The 12,822-nt window shown below is 50.1% G+C and overlaps 1 long non-coding RNA gene across 7 annotated transcripts in view; it reads right to left on the reverse strand.

Moving 5' to 3' along the window:
• Nucleotides 1-2,933: 2,933 nt before the first annotated feature.
• The window catches only part of LOC124238863 (uncharacterized), a 98,749-nt gene continuing 88,860 nt past the window's right edge, over nucleotides 2,934-12,822 (reverse strand). For all 7 annotated transcript variants that reach the window (XR_006888433.1, XR_006888427.1, XR_006888431.1 and 4 more), the window contains one exon: nucleotides 2,934-4,158. This is a non-coding gene — a long non-coding RNA (uncharacterized LOC124238863). The remainder of the gene's footprint in view (nucleotides 4,159-12,822) is intronic.

The following is a 12,822-nucleotide window of genomic DNA, read 5'->3' on the forward strand; positions in this document are numbered from 1 at the left end:
ATTCATTTATTTTTTTTGATGAATACTCACCTAGTTCCTTCTGTGTGCAAGGCAGCCCACCAGCTGCTGGTGAATACAGCAGATATAGCCCTGCTTTGACAGAGCTTAGAGTCTAGCAAAAGAGACAGTCAAAAAGAAAATAAAGGGGCCGGCCCCGTGACCGAGTGGTTAAGTTCGTGCGCTCTGCTGTGGCGGCCCAGGGTTTCGCAGGTTTGGATCCTGGGCACAGACATGGCACTGCTCGTCAGGCCACATTGAGGCAGTCTCCCACATGCCACAACTAGAAGGATCTGCAACTAAGATATACAACTATGTAAGGTGGGGTGAGGTTGGGGGAGATAAAGCAGAAAAAAAAAAAGATTGGCAACAGTTGTTAGCTCAGGTGCCAATCTTTAAAAAAAAAAAAGAAAAGAAATTTCAGAGTCTGCTATGAGAGAAAAGAAGAGTGTGCTATGGAAGAAGAAGAGGTGGGGTACACACATGGACATGTCAAGGGTGAGAAGCAGCCATCTTAGTGAAGAGGAAGGGAGGCCACAACATGAAGTCTTGGCAGCAGGGAAGGGCTGGCTTGTTCAAAGAACCAGAAGACGAATATAGCAGAAGCATCACGTTCTGGGAGAGATTTATGGGCGATGACACTGAAGAAGTAAAAGCCAGATTATGTGGGTCCTCTCTGGCCATGTTAAGGAGTGTGGATTTTATTTCAAGTAAAATGTGAAGCCATCAAAAATGTTTTAGGCAGGTTAATGAAGTATTCCATCCCTTTTTTTTTAAATTGCTCTAACTTCTATGTGTAAAATAGATAGGAAGAGCTGCATAGGAAATAAGGAAACTAGTTAAAGGCAAATTCTCCGATGAGAAATTATAGAAGCTTGGGCTAGAATGGCGTCAGTAGAAACGGAGAGAAGAAAATGGACTAGAGATATATGTTGGAGGGAGAATCAACAGAACCTGCTGGTTAAGATAATATGGGAAATAAGGAAGAAAGGAGAATCCATAATTACTCCCAGGTTTCTGGATGGAGCAACTTGTTGGGTGGTGATGCCATCCTGAAATGAGAAAGGCTGGGGGAAGGGTGAGACTTCAAAGGGTAAATTAAGAGTTTTATTTCAGGCATGTAGAGATTAAATATCTACTTTTCAAACTCTCTTTTCTCTCTGGCCGCACACTTTGGCCTTACCTCTGGGAGACCCTTGTATGATGGGGGTGGTGTGGGCCCTGCCAGCCAACCACCAAGGAGTCAAGCACACGAGGGCCCTAGAAGATCTCATCACCCACTCTTTGCCCCAGCCCCACAATGACTGTTCTCCAACTGTCCCCTGGGCTCCCAAGTACCCCTCCCTCATTTCTCAATACAGACAGGAGGATGGAGTTAACCCTGGGAGTGACTCTTGGCCGCTACTGGGAAACTGGCTCCCAGCAACCTCCTCCCCCTGCGTCAATCCTCTTCCCCTAAATGCTTCCCAGCTTCCCAGATGGTCTCCAGATACCCCGCACCCTCTCCCCTGGGTGCAATCATCATTCCTAGGGTCAGCTCAGCCCCTTGGATCCCTCAATCTAGGGAGAGTCATGAGTCCATCTGTCATCACCCACCTCCCTGGGAACTGAGGAGGGCAGAGAGCCAGGCCAGGGGGCAGAGCACATCTGTATCTCCTTGTTCAGGCCTAGCTCTGCTGGTTAATCTATGGAGGAGCCCAGCTGGGAAATCTACAAAAAAACGCAGGAATCACTAGTTGGAGTCTTCCGCTCACACACGCCCCTCTCCTCATCATCATACATGTCCTGTTCATCATCCCAGACTTAGTTCAAATGTCACTTCATCTGGGAAGCCTTCTTAATTCCCAGGCAGTTCTAGTCACTCCCTCTCCTCTATTTCCTTGACCAGACCACAATGGCAGCCCTGATTGCACTGTCTTGATAATGTAACGGCCTAGTCATTTGTCTCTCTTTTCCATTATATCTGCGCTGTCTAATATGGTTCACACTAGTCACATACGGCTGTTTAAATTTAAATTAACTCAAATCCAGCAAAATAATGCCCTAGCCACATTTTAGGTGCTCAATATCTACATGTGGCCAGTAACTCCATGTGAGACATCACAGATTGAGAGCATTGCTGTCATCACAGAAAGTTCTGTTGAACAGTGCTCCATTAGACTAAGGGCTCCCTGAGGATCAAACTGGCTCTTTGTATCCCTAGCACCCAGTATAGTATCTAGAACATAGAAGATGTTAAATATATATGGACTGAGTGAGTGGATGAGAGAATAAATTCCAGACACCACGTGGCAGTTGCCAGAGGAATATAGATGGCTTGTGTGAAGCATGTTCCAAAGACAGAGACCAGGAGAAAATATGATGTAGGAAAAAGACAGAGAAGACAACTCAGTGTGGACAGGGTGGCCTTGCCATGTCCTGAAACACTATGATGTTGTGCCAGTGCCCTTCAGTAGCACCATTATGTTGGCACACAGCTGCACAGGACTGTTCATTCCTACCAACCTCTCCTCTGCGACACCTCTTTTCATGCCCCCCATTGTCCTTGCAAACCCCTCAGGAGGCTTCCCTGACCAACCCCAGCTGGCCTCATGCTCCATGTCTGCCCAACATCCCCCAGCTCAGTCTCAAGGAGCTCCATTTAGCAGCTGTGGTCACTGTCCATTTTGTGTTCCAGTGCATATGTTTCATGTCCATGACTCTGCTCTCTCCTTCAGGATGACCGTTGGATCCCCAAGGGTGAGGCTCTATAAGACCTCATCTCTCCAGGGCAAGGACTGTATTTTACTGATCAGGACAGGTAGGGGCTCCTTAGGAGGCAGTGCCTGTTTTTTCATCAGGCAGAAGGCAGAAAAGGGAAGGACCATGAGATCTAATCTTGTGGAACAATTCATTCGATTCTTGTCCACCAGGACAGACACAAAGCAGGCATGTGAGGGAGCTCAAGATGCCATTGTTTCTCCTCTACAACCGCAGGTGAGCTTAATGCAACAGTTTCACCTGTTGGGCAAGTGGTTGGGCCCTGGGCAAAGTGAAGGACACAGGCCTGAACCTTGAGGATTTCAAGAAGCTGAATTTCCCCTCCTCTACTGCCTTTTTTTATCTATCTCATCCTGTTTCAGCACCTTGAGCCCCGTCTTCATTTGCTCTCTGAGAATCCATGGAAGGTGGACTGGGCAGTCCTGTAGCTCTGGCTTGGCTCTCTGTGTGCTCCTAATTGACCCCAAGGTTCTTCCTGCATTCACTGCCTCATAGACACTCCGCCATCAGGAAGGGCTCTTTGGCCCTGTGTCCTTAGAGTCCTGCTCTCACCCTTGGCCCATTCCTCTGTGCTCCATGGGCTTGTCTGGAGTTTAGGCACAAGGCTGGTGGTAGTAACATTCTTCTCTGCCCTTGGAAAGAGTTCAACTTCTTTCCCCCCTAGAACCTAGGACATTTTCAACAAGAGACCCAAGGCCTAAGATGGCAGCCGCATCAATGCCAAGCTTGTGGAGGGTGATGTAGTATTTAGACTGTCTTTAGTCATTCACCTTGTCCTTCCACTGGGCTTTCAACATCAGCCTCTTTGACCCAAATGCTGTTCCTTAAAGGGAACAGCAGCTGTTCTCTTTGCCCCGTCAGTCTGATCCTCAGCAGCTTGTCTTTGGAACCTGAGGGATGGACATACCCTGTGCCCTACGCACAATCCCTTCTCACTGGTTTAGTCTGACACCCACCCCAGTAGAGGGAAGTCTCTTATAGTCACGATTTTAAAGCTCAGCACAGGTTATCTATACAAGAACATGTACCCTTGCTATGAGGAGGCTTGTTCATGCAGTTTTGAGAGAGAGGGTCGGGAAAGAATCCCAATCTTCAAAACTGGTTCGATGTCTTCCCATTAAATCCAACCCTTTGGGTTGAGGCTGGCCTTCCCAGAACCTTCTTTTCAAACAATGGTCTTCCTGCCTCCCCTGAGGGGCTCCTGGGCCTGGCGGAGCTTTGTGGTGACTCTGTGACTGCTCCTCAAAAGGGCAAGGGAGTAAGTGACCGCCCTAAAGCCAGCCCCTGTGCTCCTCTTTCCTCAGCTGACACATCTGAGAGTGGAGGCCATCTTTTCCATGTTCAGGGCAAAGGAGGGGAAGAGCTGGAAGTCATCAGGGTGTTGTTTTTGCCAGTGAAGCCCTTGAAGTGGAGACAGGAGAAAAACAAACAAACTCGTGTCATCTCCCCAGGGTCCTGGAAGAGGTCCCTTTCACAGGCAGGAATGTGACAGGGAGTGAAGTCAGCCAGGAGGCTGCCTGCAGAGGGAGGGATGCAGGCAGCCTGGGCTGAGGATCAGAGGCACAGAGCCGGGGAAGGGGCCAGAGCTGGGGGGTCTGCTGTCAATGCATCCCTGGGGAAAGGCAAAAAGCCACCAGAGAGAGCTGTGCCCCAAGGCTGGAAGGGCCCCACGGCACAGAAAGACGGCACATCTCAGTGGGGCCACTTACAGTCTACTAAAGGATCCAGTGATGTTCTCTGGAGTCCAGTTTTGCGGCACAGATGCAGCAATAATCACACAGATTGCCCACTAATTGGCCAGGGAGGTCATCGTCAGGAAGAAAATGTGGGAAAGGAGTAGATACACAGAGAGCAAAGAAGGTCCCAGGGAAGAGATGGAGCACCAGGCGGGACCGAGCCTCAGGCTGGCTGAGAAGTAGTGCGGACAGAGACCAAGTGGACGAGAGTCAAGGTTGCTCTGATCTTGCTCAGCCCTCTGGCACACCAGGAGGCCTCTGACAGATCAAAACCGGCCACATGGGCCACATTGTGGTGTTTCAAGAGCCCTGACCAGGAAGTCCAGGGTGTGTCCCACCCTCACTTCTGTACTGTGGGGCAAGGGCCACCAGGCAGCCATGGGCGCCAGTCTCGGCTCTCAGCTCACTGCCGCCCCTAGGAAGCGGGGAGAGGGGCTGAGGGGAAGATGTGGGATTTCCTACACATTCTCCTTCCTCCTCCAAACTGTGCATTTAGGGTCCCCCAAACCACAGCCATGACCTTAAGACCCCAGGGCTCATGCCCACCTGCTTCTCCTTTACCCCCCACATCTGAGACTCTAAGGTATACTTCACTCTGGGCCCCTGCTCTAGGTCCCAGCCATGTGAGGGAAGCTGGACTGGACCCAGCAGAGCCGGCACCCAGGCCCAATTCTACCAGCAGCTCTCTGGGTCACATTGGGCTCCCCATGAACAGTCAGGGACTTAATATGCCCACCTGCAAAATGGAGACAAATCCCCACCCCTCACCTCACAGGCGCAGTGGGGGATTAACATGAAATCACAGTTGCCAGAGCACCCAGGACTTCTCATGTGTCCCAGGAGAAGGGCTCCCGTTGGGGATCTTCTGCTGAAAAATGTTGAATCCGTCACCAGCCTGAGATCAAGCTGTCGAGCTATCTGCTCCAACTTCTCCATGTGGGTGGCAGGACTGAGATCCACGGGGGTCAAAGACCACCTGCTCAGCACACGCCTGTCTGTTGCCACCCCTGAAGTGGGCCAGAAGAAGGAGAAGCCTAGGGATAGCCTGGCCCATCTTCTGGCAGCCTAGCCCTTGTGCCTGCATTCTGATAACTGGGTTCTACCATGTACCTGAAACCCAGGATCCACCCAAACCCATCCCCTGGATCTGAATCTCCCCCTTCAGATACTCTTGGCACCATGTTGAAGCCCAGGTCTGGCCCTTGCTCTCGCTTCTGCTCCCAGAGGTCCAAGTTCCTCCTGAGTCCCCAGCTCAAAGGCCAGACCACCCTCCCTGCTCCCAGACTCCTGAAACCTCCCGCTACTGCTCCTCCTGACAAGCCGGGCTCTCGCTGGAATGCCGACCTGGGGCCGGCAGGCATCTCGGTGTCTCTTGTTCACTCGTGTATCCCAAGCCCCTCAAGCAGTGCTGGCACAATGGAGACACTCAGTATTTGTTGAATGAATAAATGAATGAATGTACAGAGCCCTGAACCCACTATAAAAGGAAGAGTGAGGAAATAGAGCCCATGAATTGAGGGAAAACAGACAAGGGAAGACACTAGGGTGGACAGCCGCGTCTTGCCTCCTGCGCCCCTCACCACAGTTACTGCCTCTCCAAAATGAATCCATCCATCACACAGAGGACCATCCCCCTCCATCAGCCCAAGTTCTGGAGCTCCCCACCACCTGGTTGAATCCTCAGGCTTCCTCCTCTCTCTTTTGGGTGCCCAATGTCCACCACAGCCTGGGGAATACTCCCCTCATCCATCAGAATACAGGCTCACAAGCCATGTGGAGCTCACCAGGCTCCATCTGGTGGGTCTGTCCTCCTGGCCTGGGGTATGTTTGTGCTCAGAACTCACCCCTGTCCTGCAGGTCATCAGGGGTGGGAGGCCTGGTGGGATGGAGCTCCTAAAATCTAACAACTCGTCGAGGGAGTGCATTTCTCCAGCTTCCCTCATATGTGCATACCCAGCTCCACAACCTTGCCTCTCTCTCCATGTCCTTAGCATTCACTTCCACTTGCTCGCTTTCCAGGGGGTCCAGATCCAAGGCCACTTCCCACTGCCAGCACCCAGTGCACAAAGAGGCTGTTATCTCTAATCCCTGGACTCCAGACCCCAGAAGAGGCCAGGACCTTGTGTTCCACTACTGCATTCCAGGCAGAACTCTAGAGGGAGTCACAGGAAGGCCACCAAGGTGGTCTAGGCTCCCAAGAACAGCCTGGCTCCTCCTCGCCCCCCATCCTACTCTGGCCTCCCATCACCTCTCAAGCTTTCTGGCTCTAAGTTTCCTGCAGGAATCTTGGCCCCAAATCTCCACAAACCGTCCTTCCACCTCCTCCCAAGCCACCTCATCTGCTCTCTCCCTGTCTGGGGCCCGAACACCTCCATGTCCCTGTCACTCCCCTTCTCTGTTGATGAAAAGTATCCTGCTGGCTCAGAGATTTTAGAAAAGTTCTAATGAAGCTGGAGCCCCAAATTGTGACTCCTCATTGAAGGGAAATCACCTCTGCTCTGTTCTCTTCACCCCAGCACAGACCAACCCATAAACCAGGCCTCAACTGAGGTCACAGTCTAGTCAGAGATGGACTATCCCTTGGGCTGTCCCTCTAAGCCTGGCCTCAGACTGCCCTGCCCCAGACACAGATTGATCTCTAACTCCGGTCCTCATTTGACCCCTCAACTATCTCCTTACAATGATCCTAGCCCCCTCCAGCCAATTCTCAAGTGTGGGATGTGAGATACTTGAGTGACCAGATATCTGAGGCCTCTGGAGACCCTTCTCAGAGCCTTTCTTGAGTGGGAAGGGGCTGGCCTCCCATGATTCACTGCCTCATAGAAATTGTCCTGCCAGCAGGAAGGACTCTTTGGCCCTGGATATTTAGACTCCTACTCTCACCCTAGGCCCATTTCTCTGTGCCCCGCTCCCCCCTGCCCCAGCTTGTATGAAGCTTAGGGACAAGGCTGGTGGTAGTAAAGTTCTGTTCTGCCCTTGGGGAAAGTTCAACTACTTGCCTCACTAGACACTGTGTCCATTCTCATCAACAGCCCCAAGGTGAAAAGCGGCAGGCCCATCAGAACCAAGGTTGTAGAGGGTGATGTTGTATTTACCATGTCTTTAATTATTCATCCTGTCCTTCCACTGGATTTATTCAAACACTATCCCTCCTATAGCTGTGCTCCTCAGTTAGGCTTCTGCTACCATTCAGCTCTCCTGAGGTCTCCATGGATCTCTCCCTTGACAAGCTCTGCATCCTCACCAGCACTCTGAGACTCCCCTAAGTGTGAACATCACTTCTTTGATACTTATCTCAACCCTGGAGCCCACATGGGCTCCCGAAACCCCATATGCTAAGTCGTGGCTTGTCTGTCTGGATGTATCTAGGTCTTTGGTGGGACGAGTCCAAAGAGGGGTCTCAAAGGGTTGAAAGAGGAATCTCAAGCAGGTGTTGACTCCAAATGGCCAGCACAGCCCTGGATGCCCTCTACTGCCACCTCCCCTGCATATGGTGACCACAGACTCTGGAGAGGAAGCCCTGGAGCTCGTCAGGAGGAGTGGAAGGGACAGCGAGGGAATCTGAGGCTCCTGTGGCAGGAGCACTGGGCAAGGTGATCCTAGAGGTGGCCAGAATCCCGAACAACTAATTTCCTGCCCCAATTCTTTCCCCTCCTTTTCCACAACTGCCTAGAAATGTGCCTATAATTAATTTATTTAAATAATAATAACTTTCTTTTAAAATTGCAACTCCTCTGCAAAAGCTAGGCTCTGCTTTCCCTTCTCCATATTGACCTTCTATCTCTACCCTCTGACCTTCATAGAACTTGATTAAAATGCACAGAGATAGGGCATCTCTAAAGCCATTTCTCATGAACTCTTGGTGGGGCAGGGAGCTTGGTGTGCAGAGTGGAGACTAAATTCCAAGAACCCTCTTTGAGTTAGAATTCCAGCAGGCACCTGCCTCCCCACCGCCACAGCCTCTCTAACAAAGGCACCACCAACCAGCTTCCCACTCCCCGCCCAGGTCCCCTTCCACTCAGCAGCCAGGGAGATTTTTGAGGACACAAATCAAATCAACATCCTCTAGGATATACAAATTTCTGCACATTCTGGCCCCTGACCACCCTCCCATCTCATCTCGAGTCGTGCATCCTCTCACTTACCACAGCCATGCTGACTTTCCTCAGGACCTGCCACTTGCCACCTTCGTCAGCACACACACAACTTACACATCCCTCACAACTTACACACATGCTATTCCCCTGCCCAGCACACTTTCTCCATCCCCACTCTCTTCTTCTTGCCAACTTTTGCACATCATTCTCATTTCAACGTAAGTGCCACTTCTTCAGAAAGAGACAATCTTACCTAGGCCCCAGGTAAAGTAAATACCCTGTTATATGCTCTCATCACTACCCTTACTATCATGATACTTCTGTAATCATTTATCTTTCCTGTGACTAGGACAAGCACCTTGAGAGAGGGGCCCCCTGTCTGTTTTGGCTGCATTTATTGGGCTGACTCAAGTAACTCCAGGCCTTTGTGGAAAACAGCTGGAAGGACCCTGTCCCATTCTCCTTTCTAACCGACTTGCTGAAGCCTGCATGCCATATCAGAGCAGCAGGGGTGAAACCAACTTGGCTTGGAGATGATACTGCAAGAGCATCTAGAGCAGAGCTCCCACTAGCCTGCACAAGGCCTTTGTGAGATCAGGAAAAGACGCTCCTTCTTCTGGGAGGGTGCAGCCCAGCAGCAGGGCACAGGCCTGGATGAGTGGAGTCTGGCCTGGCTACATTTCAGCTCCAACTCACCCTTGGGCAAGCGCCTTTTTGCAGACAGGCCCTAATTAAGACCCAGGTACAGAAATGAGCTAATTTTCAAACTAGCGAAAGACACTGACCCATGTTCTGAAACTCTGCAGCCTTCTCAAGACCCAGTTGTGGCTCAAGAAGTTGTGTCCTATCTTCCCCCCTAGGAAACCTCTTTGAAACCTCTCTTAGAGTTGTATTTCCTAGTCTGGTTCTGCAGACATGTCAGGGCCTTCCACAAGCTCTGGCGACTCCCCTCTTCCTTAATTCTTCCCAAATCAGTGATTCGCCCTTCTCTATTCTCTCCCCACTTCTGTTGACACCTGTCATGGACCTTATTCAGAATCACATTTGAGGAGGGGGCTTTGCCATGTGGACACAGCCTCCTCAGTCCTGCATACCCCACTAGGCTCCCAGCTGTGCCTCTGTGTTTAGTGATGGCAGGATGCAGGGAGGTCCCATTTGGCCAGGGGGAAACATAGGTGTGCGATCCCAGAGCAGAGTCCTGAGAGCCAGCAGAGAAGCCAGGACTGCATCCCGCCAGCCAGCAGGAGGGCCTGCATTGGGTGATAAAAGCCCTGCAGCATTCCCAGCCCTCAGCAAGGTCTGGATGACCCGTCATGAGCAGCTGCACTGCAGCTGGGAGGGCTCTGACCCACCCTGTCCTCCCCACATCTGACCTCTGCATGGCTCCGTGGATCACACTGTCCCCCACGCCAGCAGCCTGTCGTCAGCATCTTATTTCACTCTCTCCCCATCCTCTGGCTCACAATGCACTCCGCAGTTCGTCCTCTGGCTCTCAGTGCACTCCCTCAGTGACTGGGGCAGAGCCAAGTTACAGCGGGCTCCTCCCAACTCAGGTGGCAGATGATAAGCACTCCAAGCTCCATCAAGACTGAGCCTTTCACCCCTTGAGACCTTCCCCACACATTGCCACAGTGACCCAGTTTGGCTATATGAGGCTGTGGACATCCTTGTGATCCATGTCTCTCTCGCCAGCTGCTGGGCTCTCTCCAAGGCAGATGGAGCATGCTCTTAGAATTCCAGAAGATCCAGATATGTGGCTTCTGGCTTGAGATGCTGTGAGAATTGACTTCTCTTCCCTCCACCAGCTGACCAGCCTTTTGCGTGCCCCTGCATGCCTCTGCACTCTGCCATCAAAGAGGCAGCCAGGGCCAACAGCAGAGCCCCCTCATTCTTCTCCCACTTCTATCCTGGCTTTAGTTCATCAGTTCTTGTCAAAAAAGGAATTGAAGCCAGAGGTTCTAATCTTTCCAGCTTATAGAATAATTTGCTCAGAAAACCCCTCCTCCCTTGGGCGCTGGGTTTTAGTATTGGGTTACAAAGAGAAGGACAAATCCAGACAAAGGGGCTTGCTAGCCATAAAGGTCTGGGCACATCTATAGATAGCAATATCAACTAATTGCCATCAAAACCATTATCTTCATCGTCACAAATATCACCAGCATCACTATGGTCATGACAACCATTACCACCATTGCCACCATCCAATGAACATCATCACCCCCATCTTTACCACATTCTCTATTGTTTTCACCAAGATTATCATCACCAGCACCAACAGTCATTACCACCAGCACCATAATCATCCTCAGTTATCATTGCTGTTATTATTAACATCTTCACCACAATCATTGCCACCATCATTTCTCTTTCACAAATATCATCAACTCCCGTATACTCACTTTCATCAGTGTTATCATCAACACCACAACCATCGCATGCTCACCATCTCCTTCACGAGCATCATCACCACTGCTATCTTCAAGCATCACCAGCATCTCATCACTATTACCTTCAGAAACATCATGACACATTGCCATCATTGCTGTCACCACTACTATCATCAACAATCCACAACCACCAATACCATTACTAGTATCAACACCCATTACCACCACTCAGCATCACTATCCCCATCATCATTTTTTCTCCTCATTCCGTTGATTTCTCCGTAACGGATTCTGTGAAATCCAGCTCTATTCTGAAAATCTACACTAAACACCATCTACGAATTCAATACACAACGGGTTATCCGGGTTGAATTAGTTCACTTTTGCTATGTAAAATTAATGGCTTAAAACAACAATTACCTCCAAAATTAGTAGCTTAAAACAACAAAAATTTAATTATTTAGTACATGATTCTTGAATCAGTTGGGCAGTCCTTCTGGTTGGGCTGGCTCAACTGATCTCCACTATGCTTCGTCAGATGTCTCTAGTCAGCTTATAGGTCAGGTAGCAACAGGATGAACAGGGATGGCCTCACTCACGCCTGACAGAGTACCTCCTTCATGTGGCCTCTCATCCTCCGGCAGGCTAGCTCAGGCTCATTCACACCACGGTCTCTTACCCTAAACTTAGGAAAAGAGTAAGCCTCAATACACAAGGGTGATTTCCAAGCCCCTACTTACGTCATGTTTGCTAACGGCCCATTGTCCAAAGTAAGTCACAAGGTTGGCACAGATACAAGAGGTGGGGAAACAGACCATCTCCTGATGGGAATATCTACAATGTCACTTTGCAAGGGCATGGATTCGGGGAGGGAAAGAATTTATGCCCATTTTACGTTTTGCCACATAGGTAGGCGTCAAAAAAATAGAAGACCTATTCTTTACAACCAAGAGCATACACTGGCTAATGGGCTCTAACATAATGTGTCTTTTTATTCAGAGGAATGCCCTTAGAGTAGCTTCTAGCACTGGAGGAACTTCCTATGCAGAATCACTGAGTCCTTCCACTTGTCTATTTCGACTTCCATGAACTCCTCAATCTGCCATCTTCATCTCTTGTCTCCCAGATTGCCTTCTTCTCTGACTTTCCATGATCTCTAAGGACACTGACTCTCTGCAGGGACCCCTTCCCATCCTCCTCTTCTGGGGCCTCACTCCATTTCTACCAGATACATACGAAACTTCTCAGATTCTCTCAGACCCTCAGCCACTTAATCCTCCTCATTTGCCACCATGGTCAACTGACTCCTTACACGCTTGTACAGTTCTGCCATCTGAGGTTGACCAGCTGCCCTGCCAGAGTCTCAGGCTGCTACTTCACTTTTGGCCTTGGAAGAAGCATCGATATGTAAAGTGTGGGATCTGACTTCCTAAGCAGCTGCTGAAGGAGCTAAGTGATACAATCAGGAAGTTCATGTTAGTTGGCTCCCTATGGGACGGACTTGGAAAGAGAGAAGATGGAAGAGAACCTTAGGTAAAATTCCTTCTCCTTTCCCCCTCTTCATGGACTGTTCTGGGGCACATTTTTTCTGAACAACCTGTCCAGAGATGTCTTGCCTGGCTGATGGGATGCACCCACATCTTGATCAGCTGTGTCTCTTTGCAACTTGTCAAGAGGCCAATGGCCAGCGCAGTATCATCTTGCATTGTTCCCTCTCCTTTACTGCCTCCCTCCACTTTGCCTCACTCTTGCTGCTCTGGATTTGCACCTCCCAAATAAAGCATTAGCACACAAGCCTTGCCTCAGGCTCTATTTTCTAGGGAATCCAAACAAAGACATCATCTT

This window comes from Equus quagga, chromosome 5 (assembly GCF_021613505.1).
Source record: "Equus quagga isolate Etosha38 chromosome 5, UCLA_HA_Equagga_1.0, whole genome shotgun sequence".
In the NCBI taxonomy this organism is placed as follows: domain Eukaryota; kingdom Metazoa; phylum Chordata; class Mammalia; order Perissodactyla; family Equidae; genus Equus; species Equus quagga.